A 14,170-nucleotide genomic window follows, 5' to 3' on the forward strand; every position below is an offset into this window, starting at 1 on the left:
TTAATGCACTAGTGATGTAGGGTTCTTTAACGAGATGCATCTTCAGCTCTTTCATAAATCGGAGCAGCTTTGGTGCGTCCTGATGGATACGAGGAGGCTGTTCGAATGTATGCTGCTCACCTCTCATCCTTTAGATGAACCTGGTGAAATCTTTTGAGATGAAACATATTTTTGATGGAGAGAAGTTTGTTTGGAGGGAGATCTCCCTGATTTGGGGCCGATTAGAGCACTCGAGGGCAGTCATGTGGGATAAGATATTGGGGCGCTCCTGACAGGTGAGGTCAGGGAATGTACCTGAGTGCTTTGCTTCTGTGCAGCCGCAGCACCGATGGGACTGCACTCGATGGGGAGACTAACAGGAAGTGTCCAGTGTCCACCAGGTGGAAAGGTTCTATTCTGTCTGTAGTTGTTTCAACAGGTGAGCCTGCATTATCTGGAGGGATCAAGAGGGTGGGGTGGGGGAGTGTACACTGGTTTAATATGGACTGAAGGAGGGGCAAAATGAGTAACATTTCTAAGAAGTATTCATGTAAATCATGCAGAGTCAGGACAGGCCTCACCCCACCAGAGGACAGGCCTCACCTCTGCTCTGTACCATCTGGACAAGCCTCACCTCCTCTGTACACCGTGGACAGAACTCCCTTCCTCTGCACCCCCTCTGAATTGGTCTCGCCTCCTGGGCATCCCCTCTGGACAGTCCTCACCTCGTCTGCATTCCCTGGACAGGCTTCACCGCCTCCTCACCCCCCTGGACAGGTCTCGCCTCTTCAGCATCCCCTAGAGAGGACTCACCTCCTCTGCACCCCCTTGGACAGGCCTCACCTTTTCGGTACCACTTCCGGACAAGCCTGATCTCTTCTGCACCCCTCCTGGACAGACCTAATCTCCTCTGCACCCCTCAAGCCCAGGACAGACTTCACCTCCTCTTTATCCCCAGCACAGGACAGGCCGTAGCTACTCTGCCCTTCTGGACAGGTCTCACCTCCTGTAGGAGAGTAGGGTCTGCTATCCTATGGTCACCCCAAATTTTTGCTTTTTGCTTCACTGGTTTTCGACTACTGAGGCTGTGGGCCTGCTAATCAGACCCCCAGCCTGCTGTTCTCTCACTAAATTAATGACACATGTGCTATAGGCACATACCAATTGGAAATGAACTCCTTGTCAGCCCCTGTAGAATGCACTATAGGTGCACAGGGCACAGGAGCCACTAAGGCCTGCCAGGGGCTGCAGCATATCTTTTGCCACCCCTGGCTGGTTCTTAAATTGACACAACTGGCTGATCACTCAGCTGGGGTAAGGTGGTGTACACACCCCTTGCTTAGATATAGTATACCTATGTCTAAACCTATATCTGGACACATGTAAACCTGTGAGCCACTCCTATAGTCAGGCCTCACCAATCCTGGAGGCTGGGTGCATGGTTTTATGTGAGATGGAGCTCTAGCATGAGCTGAGCCTGTCTGCAGCCGTCGGGAACAAATCCCTAAGCTGTTTCAGGATAATGCCATACCATATACTATTAAGTGCCTTATAATCCTCGCGGTTATTTAGCAACTCTGGTTTGGCTTTATCAAAACATGTCGTGTAAGGTGTCATACGCTTTGGAATACCATCCCCTCGCCAGTTCTGGCGACGGGGATGGCATTCCACCCCTCTAGAGGGGTAAGACATGTTACTTCCCTTTAATGCGGTTGATTTCTCCAAAGGCCTTAAGATCCACAAAATGGATGCCTCTGCCACAGACAAATGTCTGGACCCCTGCAGTCGACCGAAACTCGACCAAATGGGTCCTGGACAAAGGGTTTCCTGTCACAGGAGGGTGTCACCGCCCTCCAGACAGGAGATAGTGTATTGTAGCAGGGAGGTTTGAAAGAAACCAGACACTGCCTGGGGCGCACAAGGCTGCCCCTTGCATAATCCGGCCAAACCGGTTCTGGGGCACTCCAGCCCTCGTGCCAGGGCGGCCTGGATCAAAGGAAGGGGGTGTATCCACCCACTTCCTGGGTCCCACCCATAGGAGGGGACCTAGCAGGTAATCACGCCCACCAGATTCGAATAAGAGTGGGAGCAGTGCCAATGCACATCAGATTTCCTGGAAGAAACATTTGAAACGATATTCTGGACCCTTCGCCCTCCATTTCAACGTGGAAGCCCGAAGAATCTCCCTTGTGGTCAAGGAGTGACCACCCTGCAGCAGCAGGCACCATCCAGCCCTCGACGTCTACTTAGTTGCAGTTCCCGCTGGAACTCGAGCGACTGAGATCGACGAGATCAAGCCTGCCCAGCTTCTAACAGCCCGATCCACAGTCCCTGCAAAGCTGAGACCCGTGGAGGCGACCGGAAGCGTGGGGCACGCCATCTTGAAGTGACCACGAGACGCTGACCGTGCAGCCCACGAGTGACCCTCGAAGCTGTGCACCGGGGTTTGAGAAGCCCCCATCCTGAGCTACTCCTGAGCCGAAGTTCAGCCCTCCACACTCGACGAGTGCTGCGTGGGGCCCTTTGGCACGATTTGGCTCAACGCGTTGGCCCGGTCACTTGCCAGCTGGCTTGTGGTCCCTGTGCCGACGAACTACCTAAGAAGACTCGTGAATCTGGTTGCTCCAGATCCACACCAGCTCTCCTGAAAAGGAGCCCCGACTCTGACCTTCCTGGTCCGAGTGAGAAGCAATCTTCCGATCCTGCGTGGATTGCTCTTACCAAGGCTTGTTTGCTCCAAACTTGAAGCCGACTGCACCGACGGTGAGAGCCTGCGTGGGACAGATCGTGACCCGCTCCTGGACGTCGCAGATGCCCCAGAGCCCACGTGACAGCGGAGAGAAGCTCCTCGACGACCACCTGATTGCGCCCGACATTGCCTGGTTCCGTCCTGGTTCCACCCTGGTCACTGCTGAGTGACCCAGACTCTGTCCCCTCTGCTTTCAGGTACTCTACAACTTGAGTCCACCCTTGGACTCCACCGGACACTTCGTCTTCACCCTGCCTGCAGCCCTTTCAGCTTCAAGAACCAAGAGCCTGCGTGTCAAAACCCGACGCCACTTCGACCCTGTGCACCCACTTCCTGTGGGTGAGGTAACTTTGCTCCGCCGGTGTTCCCACACTGGTGCACACCTCTAGGGTCTGTGTGTTAAGTTTTGTTCCTCTAGGTTCAGCGGAAGTGTCCTTAAACTTTAACTCTTTGACTTTTACGCACCATTGGTTAACATTGGTGCATGCGTGCGCTTTCCGCACATCTCCCGAATCCCGAGGGCCATTCCCGACTTCAGCATTGCTTGTCCTGACTGCTCCCAGCGATTCCCTAGGCCCTAGGCCTAACCACTGTTCGAGTGGCCTCTCTTATACCACTTGTTTAGTATATGGTTTGAGTGGCCACCCGCCCTCATCCATAATTGTGCAACTTGTATGTTTAAACAGTGCTTTTGATTTAACGCTTGTGCCCCTTTATTCATAAAGAATACTGGGGATTGTTTTTAGTAATAAACACATATATTTGTATAATATATACTTGTGTGGTGTCCTTTCATTTGGTATTACAGGATTGTATGTGGTAAAACAGCTCGCTTAACACGACCTCTTAAGTTAAGCCTTTAGGCTGCTTAGTCCATGCTACCCCTAGGATAGCTTGTCTAATAAGGTTGACTTACAACCAGACACCATAAGGGATTGTTTGGTCAGGTAGTAGGTGGTTCCAGAATTGGAAACATCCCCTACCAGGCCAACTTCTCACATTGGTGAGCAGCGGTGCGGATTTGAGCTTGCTGTTGTTTTACCATTGCAATCTTTATATCAAATTGAAAGATCACATCAAGTACCTCTAGGTACATATAAAATCAAAAGCTTAGCATATTAAGTTCTACTGAACTTAGTAGTTGTAGGTTGAAGGGAGTAGCACACCCCTGACTACAACTCACTAGCAAGGTCCAGTAGGAAAACACTTAGTGTAGGTAAGTGCACCACTTACACCTCACTAGTAACCATGTCTGACACAGGAAAAGCCTCAGGGTCTACTCCTGTGACAGTTGACCTTACCCAGGCAACTTTTGGATATGACAAATTAACCCGCAGAGACTTGATTGCCTTGTGCAAAGCAAGAGGGTTAAAAAGGGGCAGAAGCCCCACCTGCCTAATCCTGGTAGAAATCCTAGAACAGGATGACTTAGAGAAGGCTAAAGCAGCTTCCCTAGACACAGGAAATGGAGGGAACCCCCCTGTAGTTGATCCCCCTGAAGAGGAGGATGATGATGACTTGGATGAGGACTCAGATGTTGAGGACTTAGAAGTACAGGATCAGGGTAGCCAGGTTCCAGTTGGTAGGCTTAGCCAGGCCAACTTGGACCTACTGGGGAATGGAGAGGGCCAGCACCTCCCCAGAACCCAACATGTTATTCTCCCAGGCAACAGAAGAGTGAGATCTCCCTCAGGGGACTCTCATCTTTCTAGTGCCTCCAGAGAATCACAGAGAGGCATGAATGCTTCTCAAAAGCTAGAACATAGGGCCAGAATGAGGGCTGTCAAACTCCAGATAGAGAGGGAGGAGGTAGCCTTGGCTCAAGCTAGACTTGCCTTGGCAAGAGAGCAGAAATTAAGTGGCTTAGATGTCACTGGTGGCAGCAATTTTCCAAGAGAAAAAGACAGGGCCTATGATAATAGAAACCTGACCAAAATTGTGCCCCCCTTTAAAGAAGGGGATGACATCCACAAATGGATGACTGCTCTTGAGAGAGCCTGCATGGTACAGCAGGTTCCTGAGAATCAGTGGGCTGCAATTTTGTGGTACTCCTTTTCTGAGAAAGGGAGGGACAGGCTCCTCACAGTTAGACCTGAGGATGCCAAAAACTACTCTGTTTTGAAGAGTGCTCTCATTGAAGGGTATGGCCTAACCACTGAGCAATACAGGTTGTTGTTCAGAGACACCCAGAAAGCACAGACTCAAGACTGGACTGATTTTGTGGAGTGTGCCACTAAGGCTTTGGAGGGTTGGTTGCAGGGAAGTAAAGTTTCAGACTATACAGGATTATACAATCTTATGATGAGAGAACAGATCCTTAATAACTGTACAAACCAGCTGTTGCATCAATACCTTATTGACTCTGATCTGACCTCTCCCCAAGAATTGGGAAAGAAGGCAGACAAATGGGTCAGAACAAGGATTAAGCAGAAACCCCAGAACCAAGGTGGTGACCAGAAGAAAACAGACCAGAAGGGTGGTAATCAGAATCAGAAAGATAAAGAAAAAGACCAGAAGTCTTCAGGCCCCCAAACTAATAGTAAGGAGGGTGGTTCCCAAAATGGAAACAAGAAGAAGAAGAACAAAGGTCCAAAGACACCTTGGTGTAATACCTGCAAATCAGTTTCACACTGGGGCAGTGAGTGCACCAAGGCAAATCCAGTTCCCACCACTACAGCTCCTAAAGCAACTGCAACCCCAAGTACAGTAAGCAGTGGTGGAACACAGTCCAAGGGTGTAGCTGGGTTGACCCTGGGTATTGAAGTAGGATCTGGCCTAGTCAGAGTCCCTACACAGGCAGTTCTCCTGTATGATGTGGACATTGAGTTGCCCACTGCAGTAAGCCCCACTAACCTGGGCAAATACAGGCAGACTCCCTTAATTAATGAGAAACTGGCTCAAGCATACAGGGACACATGTGCCAGTGTCACCATGGTGACACCTGACTATGTGGACCCTGGGCAGATTGTACTAGGAGAGAGCTACCTAGTAACCAACGCCAGCAACTCCACTACCTCCCATAGTGTGGCAGTTGTGAACTTCTCCTGGGGAGGGGTTGATGGCCTAAAGAAAGTTGTGGTGAGTGCAGACCTACCAGTAGACTGTCAGGCAATGACCTTGAAAGCTCAGCATGGTCAGAAGTGGAGTACAGGACTCATGCAGAAATGCTAGGGATTTCAGAGCATGTCCTTGCCATGACAAGGGCTCAGGCTAAGAAGTGCCTTCCTGAACCAGTGGTGGATCTTGAGACAATAGACCAGCCACAACCCAAGAGAAGGAGCAAGAGAGGAAAGGCCCAGCCTTCCACCTTGCCCCAGGTTGAGGATCAAGTTTCAGAGGAAACTGATTCTGCAGTCCAAGAGGAGACTGTCTCAGAGGAACTTGAACCTGACCAGGTTGAGTTTCTGGGGACAGGGGGACCCTCAAGGGCAGACCTGAGGCAGGCTCAATTAGATTGCCCTTCCCTTGAACCCCTCAGACAGCAGGCTGCTGCTGAGGCTGCTGGGGATGCTAAAGGTACCCATACTGTGTATTGGGATGAGGGACTCCTTTACTCAGAGGCTAGAGACCCCAAGCCTGGCATGACCAGGAGGTTGGTCATACCTCTGCAGTTTAGGGGGTTCCTTCTTACCTTGGCCCATGATATTCCCCTTGCAGGACACTTAGGCCAGAACAAGACGTGGGACAGGCTTGTTCCACACTTTCACTGGCCTCACATGTCAGAGGATGTCAAGGAGTTTTGTCGCTCCTGTGTCACTTGCCAAGCCAGTGGTAAGTCAGGTGGCACAACAAAGGCCCCCCTAATACCACTACCTGTGGTGGGGGTCCCCTTTGAGAGAGTTGGAATTGATATTGTGGGTCCAATGGACCCCCAAACAGCATCTGGGAACAGATTCATACTGGTGGTAGTGGATCATGCCACCAGGTACCCAGAGGCTATTCCCCTAAGGACCACCACAGCACCTGTGGTGGCAAAAGCCCTCATTGCAGTTTTCTCAAGAGTGGGCTTTCCTAAGGAGGTACTATCAGATAGAGGGACGAATTTTATGTCCAGCTATCTAAAAGCAATGTGGAAGGAATGTGGAGTAAACTATAAGTTTACCACCCCATATCATCCACAATGCAATGGGCTTGTGGAGAGATTTAACAAGACCCTTAAAGGCATGATAAAAGGATTACCAGAGAAGCTCAGGCGGAAATGGGACATTCTTTTACCCTGCCTGCTCTTTGCTTACAGAGAGGTCCCACAGAAGGGGGTTGGCTACAGCCCTTTTGAACTTTTGTTTGGCCACCCTGTGAGAGGTCCGTTGTGTTTGGTGAAGGAAGGATGGGAGTTACCTCTCAAAAAGCCCAAACTAGACATAGTGGACTATGTACTTGGTCTCCGCTCCAGGATGGCTGAGTACATGGAAAGAGCATCCAAAAACCTGGAGGCCAGCCAAGAATTGCAGAAAGCTTGGCATGACCAAAAGGCTGTGCTGGTAGAGTTCCAACCAGGACAGAAGGTATGGGTACTGGAGCCAGTGGCTCCAGCAGCACTCCAAGACAAATGGAGTGGACCCTATCCTATTATTGAGAAGAAGGGGGAAGTCACCTACTTGGTAGACTTTGGAACACCCAGGAGCCCTCACAGGGTAATCCATGTGAACCGCTTGAAAGCATTTGTGGACAGGGAGGACATGAGCTTGCTCATGGCCACAGATGGGGAACAGGAGGAAGAGAGTGACCCTCTCCCAGACCTGCTTTCTCAGAACCCTGATGATGGTTCAGTTGATGGAGTAGCCTTGGCAGGCAGCCTCACTGACCAACAACAGAGGGACTGCAGACAAGTTTTGCAGGCTCACAGGCAAATGTTTTCACTCACACCCAGCCAAACTGACTGGTGTACCCATGTTGTGGACACTGGTGACAGTCTGCCTGTCAAGAATAAGATCTACAGGCAACCTGATCATGTCAGGGATTGCATCAAGGCTGAGGTGCAAAAGATGTTGGAGCTTGGAGTGATTGAGCCATCAGAGAGCCCATGGGCCAGCCCAGTAGTCCTGGTGCCAAAACCTCATACCCAAGATGGTAAGAGAGAAATGAGGTTTTGCGTGGATTACAGGGGTCTCAATGCTGTCACAAGGACAGATGCTCACCCCATTCCAAGAGCAGATGAGCTCATTGACAGATTGGCTTCTGCCAAGTTTCTGAGCACATTTGATCTGACAGCTGGCTACTGGCAAATCAGACTAGCTGAGGAGTCAAAAGCCAAAACAGCATTCTCTACCCCTAGTGGACATTATCAGTTTGTGGTAATGCCCTTTGGTTTGAAGAATGCACCTGCCACTTTCCAAAGGTTGGTGAACCAAGTCCTTACTGGGTTGGATGACTTTTGTGCAGCTTATCTAGATGATATTGCTGTCTTTAGCTCCACCTGGGAGGATCACCTGATCCACCTGAAGAAAGTTTTGGAGGCCCTGCAAAAGGCAGGCCTAACTATCAAGGCCACAAAGTGCCAGATAGGGCAGAGTAAGGTTGTATACCTGGGCCACCTAGTAGGTGGGGGCCAGGTTCAGCCACTGGAAAGCAAAATCCAGGCCATACAGGACTGGGCTCCTCCAGTTACCCAGACACAAGTCAGAGCCTTCTTGGGCCTGACTGGGTATTACAGAAAGTTTGTGAAAAACTATGGGTCTATAGTGACACCATTAAATGACTTGACATCCAAGAAGATGCCAAAAAAGGTTCAGTGGACAGTTAGCTGTCAGAAGGCATTTGAAGACCTGAAGAAGGCCATGTGCTCTGCACCTATCCTAAAGAGTCCTGACTACTCCAAACAGTTCATTGTTCAGACAGATGCTTCTGAGTTGGGGGTGGGAGCTGTGCTCTCACAACTTAATCAAGATGGTCAAGACCAGCCTATTGCTTTCATTAGCAGGAGGCTAACTCCCAGAGAGAAACGTTGGTCAGCCATTGAGAGGGAGGCCTTTGCTGTGGTTTGGGCATTAAAGAAGTTGAGGTCCTACTTGTTTGGAACTCACTTCCTGGTGCAGACAGACCATAAGCCCCTCTTATGGCTTAATCAGATGAAGGGTGAAAATCCCAAACTACTCAGGTGGTCCATTTCCCTACAGGGGATGGACTTTACAGTGGAGCACCGCCCAGGGACTGACCATGGTAATGCAGATGGTCTCTCCAGGTACTTCCACTTAGAACATGAAGACTTATCTGGTCAAGGTTAGTTTAATGTCCCTGCGTTTGGGGGGGGGTTGTGTAGGAGAGTAGGGTCTGCTATCCTATGGTCACCCCAAATTTTTGCTTTTTGCTTCACTGGTTTTCGACTACTGAGGCTGTGGGCCTGCTAATCAGACCCCCAGCCTGCTGTTCTCTCACTAAATTAATGACACATGTGCTATAGGCACATACCAATTGGAAATGGACTCCTTGTCAGCCCCTGTAGAATGCACTATAGGTGCACAGGGCACAGGAGCCACTAAGGCCTGCCAGGGGCTGCAGCATATCTTTTGCCACCCCTGGCTGGTTCTTAAATTGACACAACTGGCTGATCACTCAGCTGGGGTAAGGTGGTGTACACACCCCTTGCTTAGATATAGTATACCTATGTCTAAACCTATATCTGGACACATGTAAACCTGTGAGCCACTCCTATAGTCAGGCCTCACCAATCCTGGAGGCTGGGTGCATGGTTTTATGTGAGATGGAGCTCTAGCATGAGCTGAGCCTGTCTGCAGCCGTCGGGAACAAATCCCTAAGCTGTTTCAGGATAATGCCATACCATATACTATTAAGTGCCTTATAATCCTCGCGGTTATTTAGCAACTCTGGTTTGGCTTTATCAAAACATGTCGTGTAAGGTGTCATACGCTTTGGAATACCATCCCCTCGCCAGTTCTGGCGACGGGGATGGCATTCCACCCCTCTAGAGGGGTAAGACATGTTACTTCCCTTTAATGCGGTTGATTTCTCCAAAGGCCTTAAGATCCACAAAATGGATGCCTCTGCCACAGACAAATGTCTGGACCCCTGCAGTCGACCGAAACTCGACCAAATGGGTCCTGGACAAAGGGTTTCCTGTCACAGGAGGGTGTCACCGCCCTCCAGACAGGAGATAGTGTATTGTAGCAGGGAGGTTTGAAAGAAACCAGACACTGCCTGGGGCGCACAAGGCTGCCCCTTGCATAATCCGGCCAAACCGGTTCTGGGGCACTCCAGCCCTCGTGCCAGGGCGGCCTGGATCAAAGGAAGGGGGTGTATCCACCCACTTCCTGGGTCCCACCCATAGGAGGGGACCTAGCAGGTAATCACGCCCACCAGATTCGAATAAGAGTGGGAGCAGTGCCAATGCACATCAGATTTCCTGGAAGAAACATTTGAAACGATATTCTGGACCCTTCGCCCTCCATTTCAACGTGGAAGCCCGAAGAATCTCCCTTGTGGTCAAGGAGTGACCACCCTGCAGCAGCAGGCACCATCCAGCCCTCGACGTCTACTTAGTTGCAGTTCCCGCCGGAACTCGAGCAACTGAGATCGACGAGATCAAGCCTGCCCAGCTTCTAACAGCCCGATCCACAGTCCCTGCAAAGCTGAGACCCGTGGAGGCGACCGGAAGCGTGGGGCACGCCATCTTGAAGTGACCACGAGACGCTGACCGTGCAGCCCACGAGTGACTCTCGAAGCTGTGCACCGGGGTTTGAGAAGCCCCCACCCTGAGCTACTACTGAGCCGAAGTTCAGCCCTCCACAATCGACGAGTGCTGCGTGGGGCCCTTTGGCACGATTTGGCTCAACGCGTTGGCCCAGTCACTTGCCAGCTGGCTTGTGGTCCCTGTGCCGACGAACTACCTAAGAAGACTCGTGAATCTGGTTGCTCCAGATCCACACCAGCTCCCCTGAAAAGGAGCCCCGACTCTGACCTTCCTGGTCCGAGTGAGAAGCAATCTTCGGATCCTGCGTGGATTGCTCTTACCAAGGCTTGTTTGCTCCAAACTTGAAGCCGACTGCACCGACGGTGAGAGCCTGCGTGGGACAGATGGTGACCCGCTCCTGGACGTCGCAGATGCCCCAGAGCCCACGTGACAGCGGAGAGAAGCTCCTCGACGACCACCTGATTGCGCCCGACATTGCCTGGTTCCGTCCTGGTTCCACCCTGGTCACTGCTGAGTGACCCAGACTCTGTCCCCTCTGCTTTCAGGTACTCTACAACTTGAATCCACCCTTGGACTCCACCGGACACTTCGTCTTCACCCTGCCTGCAGCCCTTTCAGCTTCAAGCACCAAGAGCCTGCGTGTCAAAACCCGACGCCACTTCGACCCTGTGCACCCACTTCCTGTGGGTGAGGTAACTTTGCTCCGCCGGTGTTCCCACACTGGTGCACACCTCTAGGGTCTGTGTGTTAAGTTTTGTTCCTCTAGGTTCAGCGGAAGTGTCCTTAAACTTTAACTCTTTGACTTTTACGCACCATTGGTTAACATTGGTGCATGCGTGCGCTTTCCGCACATCTCCCGAATCCCGAGGGCCATTCCCGACTTCAGCATTGCTTGTCCTGACTGCTCCCAGCGATTCCCTAGGCCCTAGGCCTAACCACTGTTCGAGTGGCCTCTCTTATACCACTTGTTTAGTATATGGTTTGAGTGGCCACCCGCCCTCATCCATAATTGTGCAACTTTTATGTTTAAACAGTGCTTTTGATTTAACGCTTGTGCCCCTTTATTCATAAAGAATACTGGGGATTGTTTTTAGTAATAAACACATATATTTTTATAATATATACTTGTGTGGTGTCCTTTCATTTGGTATTACAGGATTGTATGTGGTAAAACAGCTCGCTTAACACGACCTCTTAAGTTAAGCCTTTAGGCTGCTTAGTCCATGCTACCCCTAGGATAGCTTGTCTAATAAGGTTGACTTACAACCAGACACCATAAGGGATTGTTTGGTCAGGTAGTAGGTGGTTCCAGAATTGGAAACATCCCCTACCAGGCCAACTTCTCACACCTCCCCTTCACCTTTCCTAGACAAGCCTCACCTGCTCTGCATCCCTTGGACAGGCCTCGCCTCCTCAGCACCTGGCACTGGCAAGTTATACGTGAACATCGGGCAGCTACAGTTCGAAAAAGATTGGATTATTGGTTTTAGAATCAGAAGCTCCAAATCTACGAAACAAATGCTCTTGATCAACGTAGATATTTCAACAAGCGCCAGGGAGAAGAGGCTCAAGTTTGATCACCTGCTCCGGATCATGTGTAACCTATTAAGTGAGTATGAATGTCTGACAACTGGAGATTACAACACAAACCTCTTTCAAGACTCTCCAGATGAGCACGACGCAAGAAGCCCTCCCATCATGGAACAAACAAAGCCTACCAGCAACAAATACAGTAAACTTGGTGAATAGGTGGTACCACAGTTCAACATCTGGGCTATATAACTTTGAATGGTCTTTTCTCCATGGACAGCCCTACAAACTGGTCAAGAACAAATGGCCGCGCTTATTCTTTTTTAAACTACACTGTATGCAATAAGGTGATGCTCCCACCGATCGAAATTAAATTACACCATCACAGCACGAGGTGATCGCGACCATCGACCCCAAGTAATCACCTTGTCACTTAGTGTAGTTCGCACGCCACGACACGTCTGACAACAAAAGGAATTTTTGCAGAGAACCTTAAAAAGTTAAAATGGTCAAATCCTTTGATAGCAACAATAATGACAGCATGCCGAGCCCAGTTAGCAACAAGGAGCTTTGATGATACCCTAGATCTTTTCTAGCCAACTGCTCACAAAAAAACAAAAGAGGCAACTCAACCACAACATCTGCTGAAATTAGGAAATCAAAGCACCTACGTAACTCAGAATTGTTGTGTGTTGTCGTCTCTTCTTTTCAACCTCTTCATCTTGGATCTATCACAGTCACGTGAAGATGTGAACTCCCTCCCTCCAAAACTCGGGGGAACCAGGGTCTGCAACCTTTTGTACGCAGATGACTTTATCCTGATTAGTCACACCAGGATCAGGCTGCAGAGGCTGCCTGATCAGTTGTTCTCCAACACCACCTCAAATGACCTGGAATTAAATCTATATCAAAGACAAGGGTGATTACCTACGGGTGAAGGAAATAGCAAGGAGGTGGATAGCAGTATGGAAAAAGCATCGAAAAGCCCGCCTCAGACAAATATTTAGGGGTCCAAATGGATAGGAGGTGCACCTTCTCGAAACCCTCTAATAAATGTTTTGAAGGCCAGAATCTCCAATTATCTTACTTACAGTCAGAAGATTATGTTAGGGAAGGACAACAGTCTGGTGAATAAAATAACAACAAGGATCTTTAAGCAAGTGTTGAGCCTACCAAAATCCTGATACCCGGCATTGATTCGACTTGAGTTTGGCCTCCAAATCCTTGAGCAGTTGGAGCTGGAGCATTTATCAAGCTGTGCAACAAGCTACGCTCGCCCAGAGAATCGAGCCTGGAGGCTATGATGTGGCAGGAAATATCACTTGGTCAACAGAGACCATCATATCAATACTACTTAGATGATTCTTTACAACTTCTGGAGGCAAAAGAAATCTGGGACACTAATCCTTCTCAACAAGCCTCAAAATGTTGATTAAAATGACCATTCGTTCCAGGTCATTTCACTCGGACAGAGCGAAACTGGCATATCGTAAACATACGTGGATGGTTTTATCAGGGTTTAAGGCAGGGGTTGAGGCCCCATATCTGTCATATACCTATTCAGAGTACTGGAAAAAAATATGTTTGGCACCATACAAACGATAACACCATGTGTAGGGGAGCGGGAGTAGTAAGGAACCCATTGAGCACGTGGTATGTCTTTGCCCTGTATTTCTTAATGACCGAAGAATGTTGTTACGGGGCGAATGGAACAAGCTTGGTGTTTGCTCCTGCCATCAAGCCAGCCTTACATCCATGAACAAGAGCGGCAAAAAGGCTTACTCAATGTGAGAGCCGATGAGTCAACAATAATCAATTAGCACTGGGCTGCTCCAACACCATAAAAATGCTAATTTGCACATTTTCCGAATCCCTTTAAAGTTGATCTGTACTAAATAAGTGGGATTGTTAGTAGGTTTTTAGTAAAGACGAGAGCCTAGCTCCCTTCTTTTAATACGAAGTTAAAATGTAACAAATTATTAGTGACTTTTGACTGTAACGTAATTGAAGTGGTCTTTGGTTCAGAACTCACCTGGTGACGCAGTCCCACTTGAAGTAGAATGACCCTAAGAGCCCAAAAGATGTGAACAGGTGCTGACTAGGTTTTATGCAATTATTATTGTTAAATATCATAAGTTTCTACCAACTGCTCTCACACATGACCCCTTTATTGGCCCAAGGGCCGCATTTGGATTTTATAGATTGTGAGGAAACTATGTAGCATGAATTCAGAAATGAGTGAACCTCCTTTTTATTCTTTTCAT

The sequence above is a fragment of the Lissotriton helveticus genome, chromosome 1_2 (genome assembly GCF_964261635.1).
Source record: "Lissotriton helveticus chromosome 1_2, aLisHel1.1, whole genome shotgun sequence".
Lineage (NCBI taxonomy): Eukaryota > Metazoa > Chordata > Amphibia > Caudata > Salamandridae > Lissotriton > Lissotriton helveticus.